This window comes from Cupressus sempervirens, chromosome 6 (genome assembly GCF_028749045.1).
Source record: "Cupressus sempervirens isolate cs-2001-9-10 chromosome 6, ASM2874904v1, whole genome shotgun sequence".
In the NCBI taxonomy this organism is placed as follows: Eukaryota; Viridiplantae; Streptophyta; class Pinopsida; order Cupressales; family Cupressaceae; genus Cupressus; species Cupressus sempervirens.
The window spans coordinates 300623692-300641433 of NC_143123.1; the positions used below are offsets into that span (position 1 = coordinate 300623692).

At 31.4% G+C, this 17742-nt stretch overlaps 1 pseudogene; it reads right to left on the reverse strand.

The window, feature by feature from the left end:
* Positions 1-12501: 12501 nt before the first annotated feature.
* LOC149552396 (anaphase-promoting complex subunit 8-like) lies at positions 12502-17347 on the reverse strand (annotated as a pseudogene).
* Between the last annotated feature and the right edge of the window lie 395 nt (positions 17348-17742).

The following is a 17742-nucleotide window of genomic DNA, read 5'->3' on the forward strand; positions in this document are numbered from 1 at the left end:
ATGGACTCATCCCAATTGACATGTGATGGGTGTAATTATAGTAGTATTATCCTAAGTATAACCATTTGATCCATGCATTTTTCTATCCTGTCACATAGTTTCTGAGATAACCTTCTATCTATTTGTTAACAATTTTGGTTTATCCATCCATTTGGGGATGATAACTAGTGCTGGGAGTTAACTTAGTTCCTATTAACTGAAAAAGTTCTTTCCAAAATAAGTTGAGAAACTTGCTATCCTTGTTACTAATAATATTCTTTGGCAACCCATGTAGTCTAAAAATTTCTTTGAAGAATAACTCTGTTATTTGTGGTGCCTTATAATATATGGATATGGGAAAGAAATTTGCATATTTGGTCAATCTATCTACCACTACAAGGATGGAATCTCTTTCTTGCACCTTTGGTAATCCTATAATGACATCCATGGAAATGCTTTCCCACTTTTGGTTTGGGATGGGTAATGGTTTTAATAAACTAGCTGGGTAGTTCTATTCAAATTTATTCTTTTGGCATGTCATACATTCTTGGACATATTTCATAATGTCCTTCTTTTGGCCTTTCTAAGAGTACCTCTCCCTTATCTTCTTGTAAGTCTTGTAGAATCTAGTGTGTCTAAATAGAGGTTTGTCATGATATTCCTTCATAATTTTTCCTTTAACCTTGGAATTTGCTGCAAGTAATATTCTTCCCCTATATAGTATGAGTTCTTGAATGATTTTGAATTCATCATTGGGTATATTTCCCTCCATGAATCTCATTAGTTCTTGGATCCTTAGCATATTTTGCAACAATTTCATTTTTCCAATTGCCCATGATGCTAGTAAGGGTATTCAATTAGCCTTGCCAAGATAAAGCATCTGCTACCACATTATGGGTTCCCTTGATGTACTCAATATCAAAATTATATGCTTGGATTTTACTTACCCATTTCTACTGGTGATCATTAAGGTCTTTTTGATTCATGAAGAACCTTAAGATGTTATGGTCTATCTTAATATTGAACCTTCCACATACTAGGTATTGTCTAAATTTTGCCAGTGTGTGCATGATAGCCAACACTTCCTTATCATAGATTGAGTAGCACCTTTCTATTTTTTAAAGTTTTGAATTTTCAAAAGCAATAGGGTGTTATTTTTGCATTAGTACTGCCCCAATTCATTCACTAGAAGCATCAAACTATAATTCAAAAGGTTGTGTAAAATTTGGAATAGCTAAGACTGGGCAAGAGCTCATTTTTTCCTTTAACTCTTCAAAAACTTCTTGTGCTGCCTCATTCCATCCAAAATTTTCCTTTTTTGTTAAGTCTATTAAAGGGGATGCTAACTTGGAAAAATTCTTCACAAATCATCTATAGTAGCTGCATAAGCCCAAGAATCCCCTAAGTTGAGTTAGGGTTTTGGGTTTTGGCCATTCCCTTATTGTTTTAACTTTTTCTTCATCCACACTTACACCCTTGGCACTAATTTTATGATCCAGATAGAGAATTTATTCTAACCCGATTTCACATTTTGATGCTTTTGCAAATAAGGATTCAAAATCTAATATGCTTAGGACTTCTTGAATGTGTTGGAGGTGTTTTGACCATGACCTACTATAGATAAGAAGGTCGTCAAAGAAAATAAGGAGAAATTTCCTGAGTTGTTTTCGAAAGATATGATTCATGCATGGTTGGAAGGTGGCTAGGGAATTAGTGAGGCCAAAGGGTAGAACTAGAAAATCAAAATGCCCATAATGACATCTAAATGCTATCTTGGGAACATCCTTCTTCCTCATTCTAATTTGGTTGTACCCTGATCATAAATCAATCTTAGAAAAATACACTGCTCCATGAAGTTCATCTATGAGCTCATCCACCCTAGGAATGGGATAGAAATTTTTAATAGTTTTCTTATTTGGTGCTCAATAATCTATACACATCCTCATTGTCCCATCCTTCTTTTTCACAAGTACCACCGATGATGCAAAAGGACTGGAACTAGGTTGAATATGTCCCATTGCTAGGATTTCTTGAGTGGCCTTTTCAGTTTCATCTTTATATTTTTGAGGATGATGGTAATGGGTGGTAATCATTGGTTTAGCATCCTTTTTCAATTCTATAATGTGTTCAAATCCTCTTTTGGGTGGTAATCCTGGTGGAATTTCTTCAAATACCATTCGATGTTTCTTAATGATGGGTTCAATATCTATATGGATGGCTAATTCTTGTGGAGTAGATTTGTTTAGTACTAAACATTATACAACCCACTCTCCTTGACCATGTCATACTATTATTTCTATTCTTTTTCATGAAACTAGTTTCATAGATCCATTAGGTATTCCTTCCAATGTTGTTTCTTACCCTTGGTACTCAAAATGAATCTTCAGATTTGGAAGGTCAAAATTAAAACATCCCAAAGAAAATATCCATGGAGCCCCCAAAATTATATCTGAGTCAAGTGGAACCACATGCAAGTCCTCTTTGATGGTGTGTTTTCTTCCTAATGTGATTTCTTGTTGTGGAATCACCTTTGTACATCATACCAATGATCCTATGGCTTGAGCAGCAGTAAATCACTTGATCCTATGGCTTGAGCAGTAGTAAATCCCTTGATCTCTTAAATTTTTAATTTCATTTTGTTAATGAGTTTTTCATCAATGTAATTATGGGATGCTCCACTATCAACTAGTGCAATGATTTTCTTCTCCTTCTTCCTCTTCTTCATTGATTTTGTCACATTTTTCCTTTTTGTTGACATTTTCTTCCTCAATATCTTCTTCCATTCTTTGGATGTAGCCTCTCTTTCCACATTTATGTCTTGGCACCTAGTCTTTACCACAATTGTGACAAGGGTTTCTTTTTTGGTTGTGGTTATGGCCTGGCTCCCATAGCTCTTGGCATTTGAAGCATAAATTCTTTTTATTTAACTCCTCTCAGTCCCTTGTAGGAAAAAACTTTTTATCTTTTTTGTGAGCTTTTGTATTAGGCTTATTCCATGATTTGTTATTTGTGGTTGAGACCTCTAGTCTTAGTGCTATTTCAAAAGCATTGTCCAAGGATGAAGGTTTTAGGGAACTTACTAGACCCTTTAATGAATCTTTAATCCTTCTATGAACAAGTAGGTAGAGCATTCGTCATCTACTCTTGTGACTTGGACTGAAATATTTTGGAATTCTTTAATATAATCCTCTACTATTCCTTGCTGCCTTATTTGAGTCAATTTCTTAAAATTTTCTTGGGGATGCCTTCTATCAAATCTCTTAATGAGTTTTTGAGAGAATTCTTCATAATAATTAATATTTTGGTGTCCTTGAGTAACAAGGCCATGATGCCACCAATCGTGTGACATGCCCTCTAAGTGAAGAATCATGAATTGAAGTGTGTCTTCTTCTATCATCAAGCTAAGGGTAAGATAAGTGTTCAATTTTTGTAGCCAAGCACATGCAGTAGTCTTTTTTGATCCATCAAAATTAGGAAGTGTTACTTTATTTACTTTGCTTCTAAAGTCTTAATTTTGATGTCTTCTTTCTCTCCTATGGGTTTCTTTCCTATTGGCTTCACATAATTCTCTAAATGTTACTAACTCTAATTTCTAGTTCAAGGTTGGCATAAACTCTTGCATTCTCAAAAATGTTATTGGTTTTCTATCCCTCTTCTTCCATCGAGGGGCCCTCCCTAGGTAAGAAAGGGGGTTTCGGTACCTGAGATGATGAAGCTCCATTATTTTTTGAGTGGTTTGAACTTATGTCTCTTCCACCAGAATTATTGTGAATGTAATTTCCCATGTTTTGTAGTGCTTGGAGAAGTGCTTGGTTTGATCTCTCTATTTGCTCTACTAAAATTTGGTTTTTTTGTTCCATAATATTCCTAAGTTCATTAGATAATTGTTTGCTCATTTTTGCTCCCTTTTCTATTTACAATATGGTAGGATCATGCTCTGATACCACTTGTGATGACCCCTTTTTAACCTCTTGACCTAAAATTCAAAATTTGGGCATAAGTTAGGGAATCATCCAAAATTTAGCAAACCTATGACCATCATTATTATTAAAGTGCTCGAGTAGATGAGCATTTAATTTAATTTACTTAGTTCATTTGGAAGATTTCTTCTTATAGCACATAGACAACCTTCTCTCTCCTTGTTACGATCATCTTGAGATGGTAGGTTTACGGTGTAGAGGGTGCATGAAATAGGCTACAAGCAGTTCCTTGGAGGATATCCGTATGTGCCTAAATTTGCTCCGCTTCTCCCTCCACCAACTCCCTATCTTAAGATTTTGTAATTCAGTTGAGAGATAGACTCTTTGTACTATAGTGAAATGTATTCTAATTTCTATATTTTAAAATGTTATGCATGTGTTTCCTTAAATCAACATTATTTATGTTTAACATCTATACTTGTTTATGTATACATATATCCTTTGATTCGATAATTACTATAACTCACATGTTAATATAATATACTAGTGTTCCTTGCAATATTTGTTTATATGTCATATATTTATATCTATTATGATGTATATATCCTCATATATATATAGACATATATATACATATACATATACATACATACATACATACATACATACATACATACATACATACATATATATATATACACACACACACACACACACATATTCAATAATTTATTACATGTATATATTTACTATAACTCACATGTTAATATAATATACTAGTTTTCCTTGCAATATTTGTTTATATGTCATATATTTATATCTATTATGATGTATATATCCTCATATATATATAGACATATATATACATATACATATACATACACATATACATACATACATACAGATATATATATATATATATACATATTTAATGATTTATTACATGTATCGATCTTAATGATATTTCCAAGATCACTTTAATACTCACTTCTTTCACATATGAATTTTTTAATTAAATTCCTTAATCATTCCCATTTATATTTTTGGATGCCATAGACTTGGATGATTTTATGAATCATTTTATTTCATAATGTATCATATATGAATGGAATTTTGATTACACTTTAATTGCTTAAACCTTTACTCATGAATTAATATCAATGTTTCATTAGATTATATGAATATGCATGAATATGACATAGAATGAAAATTGATGATCTACACACCTGTTGTACTTAACATCAACCCTTATGTCAAAATGTAGGCACTGTCACCTTGGATGAAGAGATGAGAAAAACTATAATGTGGAGACTGTCAAATGTTTGGTGCCAACAAATGATAGTATTAATGTGCAGATCTTGGCTAGCTAGGAGGATGCTTGATTCGTACTATGTTTTTCCTTATTCGCCATATCCCTTTTAATTATTTCCTTCTACACTTTTATTTGTTCATGCCTTTTTTCTTATGCTTTCGTAATTCTTCTATATTCCTTTTTGAATTAGCCCTAACCCTAATATATATGGCTTAGGGTAGACATATTTGAAAAGATGTGTCTCATAGTTTTGAATGTTAATTAATTAGGCAAGGTTTTATTTCTTTTTATTGAATTTGAAAGTATTTATATTTTATGGTAAAGGTTAATGTATTGTTTATGAAAGTATTTATTTGATTAGTGTATTGGAATTAGTAATATATTTATAACATTATTATTAGAGATGAATGTTCAGTCATCTTTATTCGGTGATCATTAATTCAACATTAATACTATTAGTTATAATTTGGATGTTATTGATTGATATAATTCAACAATAGTGCTATAATGATAATGTGTTGAAGATATCAACTTTAAATAATTAAACAAATACATCATATGTTTGATAAAGAGAAAATATATTAATCTTGACTCATGACTTCTTACATATTTTTCTAATATAGGTAGCTTTCTTCTTGGCTCTTCTTCAGGTTCATCTGGAAAAACAATCTCAGGCTCATTTCATCTTTCTTGTTCTCATTCTTCTTCAAGTTCTAAATGCTTGACATTCACTATCTGATGGTTGGCATTGCCTATCTATGACTCAACATCTTCAATTTGTTGCTTGAAACCCACTCTCTATAGCTTGGCAATTTGCATTTGTATTCCATCATTTCCTATCCGATGGGAAGTAGTAGCTTGACTTGTTTGTTCATTTTGAGTGTTGGGAGCACCATTATCCACATAGATGAATGTATTATAGTCTTTAGGTTCATTACATGAAGCATCATCTTTTTTTGCAAACTCATCAATTTTCATATTTGTACTTTCCACAACTTTGTTAGTGTTAGAATTTAAACACTTATAAGCTTTTTTTTTTGTGGAATAACCTAGGAATATGCCTTCATCAATTTTTGCATCAAGTTTTTGATTCCTATTATCTTTTAGTATGTAGTATCTACTTCCAAAGATTTTGAAATACTTAACATTAGGATCATAACCATACTTTCATAAGGTGTAGAATTTTTACCTTTCTTGACTTAAACTCTATTCAAGTTATAGAAAATTGTACTAAGTGCTTCTCTCCAAAAAATTTCTGACACACCTTTCTCCATCAATAGTGTTCTTGCATAATCCATTATTGATCTATTTCTCCTTTCATCTATCCCATTCTGAGGAGGGGTCCTTGGTATTGGCATCTTTCTTTTGATTCCTTTGTCATTGCAAAATGTATTGAACTCATGTGAAATGAATTTACCACCTTTGTCATAGTTCAAATACTTCAGACTCTTCCCTATTTCTTTTTGAACTTTAGATAAATACTAGTTGAATAACTAAAAGGCATCAAATTTGACTTAAAGAAACATAAAAGTCATCATTCTAGAGTAGTCATCCACAAATAGAATTAAATATTGATCTCCATAGTAAATTTTAACACCAATGGGTCCACATAGGCCAGTATGAATCAATTCCAAAATATCACTGGCAGTAAATGCTTTACTCTTAAAACTAGACTTAGTCATCTTTCCTAATTGACACTATTTACATATAGCATTATCAAGCTTATTTAGTTGAGGCAATGCTCTTACTTTCTTCATGTTATAGATATTCACCAAATTGTCAAAATTCACATGACATAATCTTTTGTGTCATAACCAAAGATCTTCTTGTTGTGCAAACATGCATGTCTCTTTTAATAGGTCTAGATAGAATAAGTTACCTCTTCTCTACTCACTAGTCACAATTATCTTACCATCACCATCATGTATCTTGGCCTTTCTATTGTGAAATTCAACTTTGTAACCTAATTTGTTCTATTGTGAATCACTAAACAAATCATAGTTAAGTCATTCAACCCAATAAACATTTTCATGTGTTATCTTATTAGTCAGTTGAATATCGCCTTTACCTTTTATAACACATGGGATATCATTACCAGATTTAACACATCCACCATTGTATGGACCAATATCTTCAAATTTATCTTTATCACCAATCATATGATTGGAACATCTAGTATCAATTATCTATCTATCACTTTTGTTTACATAAGAAATTAATGCAATTTTTTCATCTTCATCAAACTCTTCTTTCATAGCAACATAGACAACTTCATCATCATTACTCTTAGATTCATTATCAGTCTTTTCTTCAACAATATAATAAGATTTATTACCTTTTTCATCCTTGCTTCTTTTGTACTTTCTTTCCTTCTTTTCATCCTTATCATCTCTGTCAAGACATCTAGCAACAATATGACCAACTTTGTTGCATGAAAAAAAATGATAGGTAATTTACCTTTGTATTTACCTCTTCCTCTTCCAAACCTTTTTTCAATGAGGGATTCAAGTTTATCAATCTCATCATCGGAACTATCATTTTCACTCCTCACATGTATTCCTTTCTTCTTACTAAGAATTGGTTGTGACTTGAAAGCAAATTCAATGGTAGCAATTGTGTAGTTATCAAAATTAGACATCTTAGAAGTAGTAATTTTACCAACTACACCTTCTAAGGTCAAATTGTTACTTGATGTGCATCCTAATTCTTGAATTGTAGAGACTCTAATGGAATAGATAGGGAGTAGAGTCCTCAATACCTTGCTTATCACTATTTTATCTTCAATTGTTCCATTTTCTCCTTGAATAGCATTAACAACCTCTTTAACTCTTATGCAATATTGTACTATGTTCTCACCTTCCATCATTCACATATCATCAAATATAGCTCTTAGGATTTCTTCTTTGGCTCTTAGTACATTGTCATCACCTCCATATATGGTCTTCAATTTGTCCCACATCTTCTTTGTAGTATTGTAATCTTTTAGTTCATCAAACTCATCATAGCTTAGGGTTAGGACAATCTCCAACATTTCTTGATTATGATCTAACTTGTGTTTGAGTTCTTTAGTAGTCATAGGAGTAGTTGTTACCTCTACATATTCATTGGTCAAAAAATTGATAAAAGCATCACTAATATTGGATATGTGTAGCTTCATTAGGGTCTTCCATGTAGGAAAGTTCTCCTTATTTAGTTGTAGTACATCTCACTTGTTTGTCATGATCTTTAGCTTTAAGTACCTTCAAAATTTTCTCTATAAAAAACTAGGATCTGATACCAATTGTTATAAATATTTAGAATAAATGGTGGGGAGGGGGGGGGGGGGGTGTGTTGAATAAGTTACTCAAGGTCTATATGTACCACTTGAACAATCAAGCATTAAACACATAATTATTTTGTTGATCTTGTTGTTTCTCAGTCTCTATAGTTAAATTGTCATAAACTTAATGTGCATTGCATAATGAAAACATCATCACACGTAAAAAATTCATAAGACATTCATCACAGTTTGACACTAGAATTTTACCTAGAAACCCAATTTGGGAAAAACTGCCAGCAACATGTCACTCTTTTTCACTTTTTTGAAGTGAGCTCTATTAGGAGTCAACCCTGTTAAAGGTTACAATACACATTGTTAAATGTGACTTGGTTAGAGGTTTAATCACCCTGTTAGGAGTGGCCCCATAAGAGGACTTTGATCATTCTATTTAGAATGTCACCTAGTTAAAGGATGTACATAGACTATTAAGTCTTCAAATGACCATTAGATCAACATCTATTAAAAGGATTTCAATACAAACTATTTTCATTGATAAGAAAGAAAATAATAGGTTTTGATCTATGTGAATAAAACTCACTTTTTTTGGTTTAGATCTCTATTTGGTCCTTACGCTAGTTCATTGATAAGATATCCATTATAATCTTTGATCTTGATCTACTTGGATGCCCTTCAAGAAATCAATCCACTCTTCTCATCAACACTCAAGTCTTCTTCTCAAATTTACTTATCAACAGAAACATTACATATGCAAGATTTATTCTTTAGCTTTGCATTCAAACCCTTGTATATTTTTGATCAACCTTGCTCTATTTATGAACTCTCTCATACACATTGGTGGGCTTGGCTAGGCTTGACTAAACATGACACTAAAAATTTGGTTCAATATTTCTTTAAACATGCAATTTGTGCTTTTACATTTTCTATATCCACCATAGATCTTAGGGTTTACGATAAGATTAAATTCGATTCAATGTGTTTGTACATCTTGATCATTCTCTAGAATCCTTCTATTAGGTGTTTACCTAATCATCACCTTGAATTTAAAGATCCAACTCATAAATCTTATCTTCAAAATGTTTTACATCTCTGAAGAAATCAACTAAGTTAGCTTGATCTTACAATTTCTTTGAATTTGATCTTTTATTATCACTTGACAATAAGTAATTTTTGATACTCAGTCAATACTCAAATACTCTATTTTTGTTTAATATTTCTAGCTTGACATCAACTAAATTTCTTGGTCAATGTTAATGCTCAGTCAATAATAGATTTGCTTGGCACTAACTAAGGCTCGGTTGACACTAGCATTACTTGACACTCCTTAATATTTTACTCTTTTGCTCAGCTTGGCTTAGCTTTCCTAACATAAACAATTACTTTTCTTTATCAAAGTCTATGTAATCAAATGTCCATTATAACTTCCTTTTCATAACTTTAACCTTTCCTCTAGGTGCTATAGTTATGAGTAACTTCTCAAATCCTCTTCATCAATCAAATAGATATGGCATTTAGATCAGGCAACAATATGTATCATCCATAGATTTGACATTAATGATAAAACAACAAATTTTCCAATTGTAAGTTTCCAACACCTACGTGGCCTAACAAAAATGGTGTATAGGATAATTAATCATATACTTTCATACTATGATTTTCCAAATGGTATGGGAGGATATTATAAGTGTGGTTATTATATTATTTGAGAGTTAATTAATAGAGAAATATAACCCTATGTCTTGATACAGAGAGGAAGGACTATAAAAAAGATAACCACAAAACTTGATAAATAAATAATGTACTTATGTAGGTTGTTCACTTTGTCACAAGAAACAAGTAGAGAGAAATGTCAAGTTTGGTCTTCCTTGAAAAATAATAGTTGACAAGCTCAAAAAATGATGCAACTTCTTCTTCCCTTTTCTTTGTTGCTCTCTAGGTATTTCAGCTACAGGAACAAGACATATTTACTATGAGACTCTTCTCCTATGCCTACATCAACAACATCCTCTTGTCAAGTAACTCAATTTTTCCTATGGAAGGTCAACAACATGCTAGAAATAAACAACTATCTATTTATCAATTTTGTCCACTTATGTAACTCACTTTATCTGATATTGAGAACCAACATAAATATGACAGTGGCTAGCTCTTGTATGCATCATAAACACAATCACAATTAGATCATAAAAGCATTGCATACATGATAGTAACTAGAAAGTATCCAAATGATAACTATAATCTATCCACAGTGCAACCATGATATCTAAAAGAACACTAGTACATTTTGGAAAATATGTGACTATAAAATTTGGTCACACCACTAAATTCTTTAGTCAAGTGACTAAAACTGATCACATTCTACTTATTTTCTATAATTTACAACTATACGTGACTAAATAAGTGACTAATTTAGTCACCAAGTAAAATTGCAAGGTTAACCAAATAAAGCTGACTAAATAAACTACTAAATAAATGACTAAGTAGTTAGCCATTAATAATCAGTCACCCAAACCAAAATTATTAAAGAAATTATTATTATTCCTTTATAATTACAACATTTTTAAAATATAATCATAGACTAATACATAAATTTTTAGTACTATTTCACTAGTCACACTTGTTCATCTCATCAATAAGCTTATTGTGTGAGAAGCTCTAAATTTGTCTTATACTAAAATTTGACTTTCAAGCAATTTGATCAAAATTAATTGTTAAATACCATTATTTAGAGATATTATAATTATAAGCAAAAGGAATAGTTGATACCTTCAAACACATTTTCAGTTATGGTTCATTGTGACAAGTTGCATATTGAATATTTCCTTTGGAGAATAGTGCTAATTAAAAACCATATAGAGGATGGTTAATGTAGTTAACAAGATTATTGCAGATTATTAAACTAAGGCACCTGTTAATTTGAACATTATATCATTTTATATCTAGGTCTACTTAAGTAAATATGTAGAGTATATGAATGAGTTGTTTGAATAATATGACTAAGGATTTTGGAAGTTTTGAATGTAAAACAATGTTAGTAGGACTAGTAGACCTAGAGTTATTGTATGAAACAAATAATAAGTGTTATTATTGTGTATATTTCTAGATTCAGATGTGTCCAAATTTTCAATTAGCATTACAAAGGTGCATATGTATATCTATAAGGAACAAAATATAACAATGTTGGTAGAACTAGAAGACCTAGAGTTATTGTATGTGACAAATATTAAGTGTTGTTATTGTGTATATTTTTCAATTCAAATGTGTCAAATTTTTCAATTAGCATTATGAAGGTACACACACACACACACACACACACACAAGAAACGAAATATTTAAAAGTATATTGAAAGTTTAAAATGTTGAAAATCAATTTACTATTTTGTCTAAAGATTCATATTATTATTTAAAATATATTAAATTTGAAATTAAAATTATTAACTATCTTATATTCAAATTGAAGACAAAACTATTTGAGAGCTAGTTGTATACATCGCCTAAATAGATTATATATTTTTCTATATATTAATTACTTCAAAAATAAATAAAAATCTAAATTAAATGAATAATTTTAACTTATTAAATAATTTTTAATAATAGGGTCATCATTGAAATTTTGGGTAAAAATTAAAATAAATCAAAATCTAATGGGACATTTTATTCCAAACTCATTTTGGGCAAAATTGTTTGCACACAAGGATATAATTGTTGGAGCATTGAATATGCTAGACACTATGTTGGACATGGTTGGTGTTGAGCTTTTTGTTCTTTCTACCCTTGTGACTGCCATAAACCTCTAGTTTTGTTAGATTTAGATTTGATGAAAGGTCTTCAAAGAACAGGTCTTATTGCCCTAGTACAAGTAACACAAAAATTAATTCTTTACTATAATTAATTCTTTATCATTGTAATAATCTAATGATTTTCTAGTTATGCTCCTTTATCAAAGATAAAAACTTCATTCAATCACATTGGATAAGGGTTTGTTCAAAGTATTTCTAGGTACAAAGCAAATCTTATTTTCCTATTTTGTTCAAAGTATTTGCAACATACAACAATGCTTCAATCTTTTTTGGACAAGCAATTCAATTCATTTTCTATTATGTCAAGATTCATTTTCTAATACAATGTATCTCCATCATGGTACCCTAGATAGTTTTTCTTTAAGCTTGGAGATATCAATTCATGGCTTGATCAAGCATTTGCAATTTCTCATTATCATAGAAATTATAAATAGCAATCCACATGCAAGCATCATCAGGATGCAAAAGAGTGGCTTTCTGATGATAATAAAGAGCATAGTAGAGCATGGATAAAATTTCATATATTTTTCATAAACCATATCACACACAATAGTCCCTTGGGTTTATATCAATAGTTATTCTTAAGCATCAACAACAACTAGAGTAATTTTTATTTTAACATATTCATGCATTGTAAGTGCCCATACTGAAAGGTTGTTCTTTTTTAGCTTTATTGCTTTCCTGAAATACAAAACAAACTTTTCATGCTGACCTTTGGGACTAAAATAATTTCAAATTATATAATAGGATTTAGGCCTATATATTTTAATTAAGACTACTTTATGTGCCATGTGGCTTAAATAAGGAAAAAATACTTCTAGATATAATATGTTTGTAATGATATTCATTCTATAAATATGATAGGGATCATACTTGAGCATATCCATATATAAGCTTTCATCTATTTCATAATCATATGAATTATAAAATCTTGATGCAATCTGACCTAAAATTTACTCACTGAAAGGAAATATTCCTGCAACATCATAGATTTTTCTAAACCTTCAATTTTTTAGGGAGTACCAGGTAAGTGTTTGCAAGAAAAAAATTATTTCATCTAGTGATCTTTCAACTCAAGATGGTTTAGGATACTTATATATGTACATAAAGCCTATAACTCAAGCGATGCACTCCATCTCCATTGGCATGCATCAAAATATTTCATAAGAACCTCATAGGCTAATCTATCCTTTCCACATTCATGTACCACTGCAATACAAATATTCTACCACCAACTCTTTCTCCACCTCTATAACCACAACAACCACAAAAAACATGAGACCCTTCCCTTTACCATTTTTTCCTAGCGAATCATTTGAAAACTTTCCCATTGATGTTTCACCTCTTTTTCTTCCACCTTTCCTATCTTGCTTCTTTTTAAACTTCTCCTCTACCCTTAAGAACAAGTTGAAAGTATTCTCCAATTCTTTTAGGTACATCAAACCCAATATCATCTTGTACGTTGAACCTTAGACCATCTAGATAATTGGAAATTTCTCTTCTTTGTCTTCTACTCCTCTTATTCTCAACTTATGAAATTACTCAGTGTTATTAATGGTAGTGTATGCATTTAATTAAGCTATCAATTGAGCACATATACTAGAAATATATTTAAAAAAATAGATATTACACATTACAAATGTATAAAGCAAAATATACAACTAAAGAAAACTTCATTATGATTTTATTAACATGAATGCATGCTTATCTAATCCCTACATTGAAAGTTGTTTGGAAATTTGACTACACTGATGAATCTCTCCCTAAAACACCAAAGAAAAAGTGGCAGACAGTGCCCTAGTCTACAAGAAAAGCACATGGCAACAATCAATGAAGTCTTACAAGAGAAGAAAGAAACCCCTCACATAAAATGAGCTAATATCTTACTCTAGTTTGAAAGAAAAAAATAGCTTAAACCATTCTTGTTGTCCTGAAAGAAATCATTTAATAGTTTCTACCACAAAAGCTTTGAGAGACACCATTGTTATATAGCTGATGTTTGTGTTGCAAATTTTGAAACCTTCAACTGTAAGTATCAATTTCCCTTTTGATTTCATTTGAAATGAAGATATTGTTTCTTATTAATCTCATATTATAGATTTCCATTTTTTTTGCAAACCGTTTTACTTTCCATTTTCTATTTACTTCTTTGAGGTTTTTCATATTTCTCATTTGGTTTTACACAAGGGCACTATATTAGGGAGGGTTTTCCTCAACTATTAAGACTTTAAAGAAATGTTCACTATAAATTGATTGATTTCCTCCTCACATATGAAGTCATATCCAATGGTAGAGTTAAAGCTAATTCATTTAAATTATATAAGAAAAAAAAGAAAATTAATACCCAATCCAATTTTTGGTCATCCATGAATTTGCATATCTCCTCTCTATCTTCAATACATTGTATATGATATTTATTTTTCAAAACCACTATGAAAGAAATTTGATTTAGACTAATTGATAAGATAAAATGCAATAGCTGTAAATATCAAGAACTAACAAACTTTCAAGGATGAGCTATCATATAATGTCTGTTCTAGCTTAGGCTTATGTGACAAACCAAATTCAATAAGTGAGAGGTTTTAATATTTGAAACATTTATTAGGATTTAACAACTACCAAATATAATTTCACTAAAAAAAACACTTTATTTTATCTTACACTTTAAATAGGACTTCAAGGTACCTTTAATGCATTCTCCAAAAGAGATGAAAGATGGTTGTTTTTATAAAAAGCTTGAGCATAAAAATTGAGAGGACAATTTTTACAAAATAGACTAAATAAGTTTCCCAATAACCAAGCCAATAAATACTAGAAGAACAACTACTAAAATTGATTTGATTATAGAAGGGATCAAATTTCTCCTAGAGTCCACATGTTCAAAGGATCCAAAGCTAGAAATAAGAATAGTATGATAGTCCCTCTGAGAATCCTCTAAGCCTCTAGCTACTCTTTTAGGATCATGTTCTAACATTTGATAGAGATTTGCAACATTCATATCCATGCTTAGTCTATTGCTACATCCAACCTTGATATCTTTCAAATTCTCTATTAAAATTTCCTCTTCTACAACCAACTTATTTACACTAATTTCATGATTAGATAGAGCAGTGCCTAAGACCTCGTTTGCATTCATGCACTTCCTCCTCAAATCAAGATTATCACTAATTATGGAGGAAATAATGATAGAATTATTGAAAATGAAGAGACATAGATCTTCTGAAGGTATTTTCTTTCATTTGCCAGCTGCTTGGTCAAGTCATTTATGTTCCTAGTTGTGGAGATAAGATGGTAAGCAATTGACTCTTCCTCACTATCAATGTGATGTAAAGTAGTGTGTATTTCATCCATATGACTTGTAGATTATAAATCTCTTCAATCAACTTTAAATTTGTATAGGTTAAAGATGATCACTTAGCTTCATCCCCACAAGCCCCCTTATTTTTATAACCATGCATCTTGCTCAAATATTTTGTAAAACAATATCCATCTTAGCCATCTTGGCATACAATACTTGTAGTTCAAATTCTTTTGCTAGCTCTTCCTCATATGCATGTGATGCTTATTCATCAGATTCTTTCATTTTATCTACACGTAAACTTAACTCCATTTTTATCTCTTGACTTATGTATCTCCACATGCACACTTATCTTTTTCTACTAGTAACTTATTTTCTACGTCAATTTCTTAGAACTCAAGATTTTGTTCAAGTTCCTCAACTCTACTCATTATACCTTTGGGGGCTACTCTCCTTATGGACTTCCATTAGACTTCCAGGCTTCCACTAAATTGTAGTTCTAATATTTGCGTCTAGATTGAATTTTAGAAAGTGCTTTAAGTCCTTTTACAAAACCTTGAAATGTGTTGATTAAATGACATGTTTTGATTAAGTAAAAATAGGTTTTAAAGGACTCAAAACCTTTTACATAGTAGCAGAGAAATAAAAACTGAGAAACCCAAAAGAATTGTGCATCAACACCAAGAGCAAAACAAGCTAAAACAAGTAGCTAAAAACAAAGAGCTAAAAAAGATAGGAAAAAAAGCAAAAGGACAGCACAAAACTAGCTACAGAGCCTTCAATAGATCTACTTCCTAATTTGCAAGGATATTCATGTTTTCTATAAAGGCCTTTAGATCATCCATTCCTTTGGCTTCAAAACCCTTTGTCTTCTTCAAGTTGGCCCTAGTGCACTTGCTAGGTCCTTGATGATCTTTCACTTCCTTGGAACCTTGACCTTTACCTTATTCAAATTTTTTTAGGAGAGTGCTTATGTTGTCAGCTACTATCTTCTAGAATAAATCAATTCTAATTTGCCAATTTCTTGATCATCTTCTCCATATTTAGCACTATGTTATCTAGACCATCTACCTTTTTCTGGAAATATTTTATTAGCTAATCCAGAGCTCTATTTTTGGCTTTGAGGGGTGGAACTTGTTCCATTAAATTCTTAACCTCTTTAGTGTTACCAATCACCTCAAAGAGTTTATCAATATGTTGTCCCAGAGTTCTCTCCCCTCTAGTAGTTTTGTTGAGCTCGTCAAAATCTCTAACAATGTCCTACGTCTGCTATTGTAAACTACTAATCTCCTTCTTGGTCAGCCCTAGATTGCCAAAAATCCCTTTCAAAAACCCTTGGTCATCATTTCCCTTGTTATGAGTAAGGTCATCCTCATCGCCACCAACACTTTCTCTATCATAATCAATCTCCACATGCTCTTTAGCATCCCTCTTCCCTTGGTGAAGTGCATTTTTTCTTTTTCATTCCATCCTCTTAATTAAAGGTTCATCATTAGAAGGTATGCTTGAGGCCCTTTCCATTTTCTTCCCCTTGTTTTTAGAGACCTTACTAGCTAAACCACTTTTCCCATTCCCCTCTTCCAACTCCTCTTGAGAATTCATATCCACATCTAAGTCATTTTCCTTAATATTCCTTTTCTACCCAGATGAGCAACCAGATTCTAGCTTTTTCCTCTTCTTAACCTCAATATCCTCAATCTCATCCTCCGTGTCTTCATCAAAGCCATCAAACTGTTCACTCCCCTTCATCTCACATTCCATAGTTTTCTTACTAAACTAAGGTTTCTCCACTTTTTTTGATTTAAGGATGTTCATAACTAGCACCATTAAACATGGTCACCCTCAAGATCATTCTGAATAGCTAAAATTGTAGTACCCAATGATTGCATGAGGTAGAAGAGAAGATTAAGCCTAAACCTATGCCTAAAATGGTTCACTAGCATAAAGTGATACCCAAATACCTTTGTAAAGTGGCCATCCAAAGTCAAGTATTCAGTAACAATGAATATAAAAAACCTCCAGTGGAAAGAAATAGAACCAAGACTAAAATAAGAATTACCAATTTTAATTAGTTTGTTTCGTTTTGTTTCCTTTTCCACAAATTCCTCACTACCAGATCTGAAAGCTTCCTATCTATTTAAAAGTTGATCCCCTCT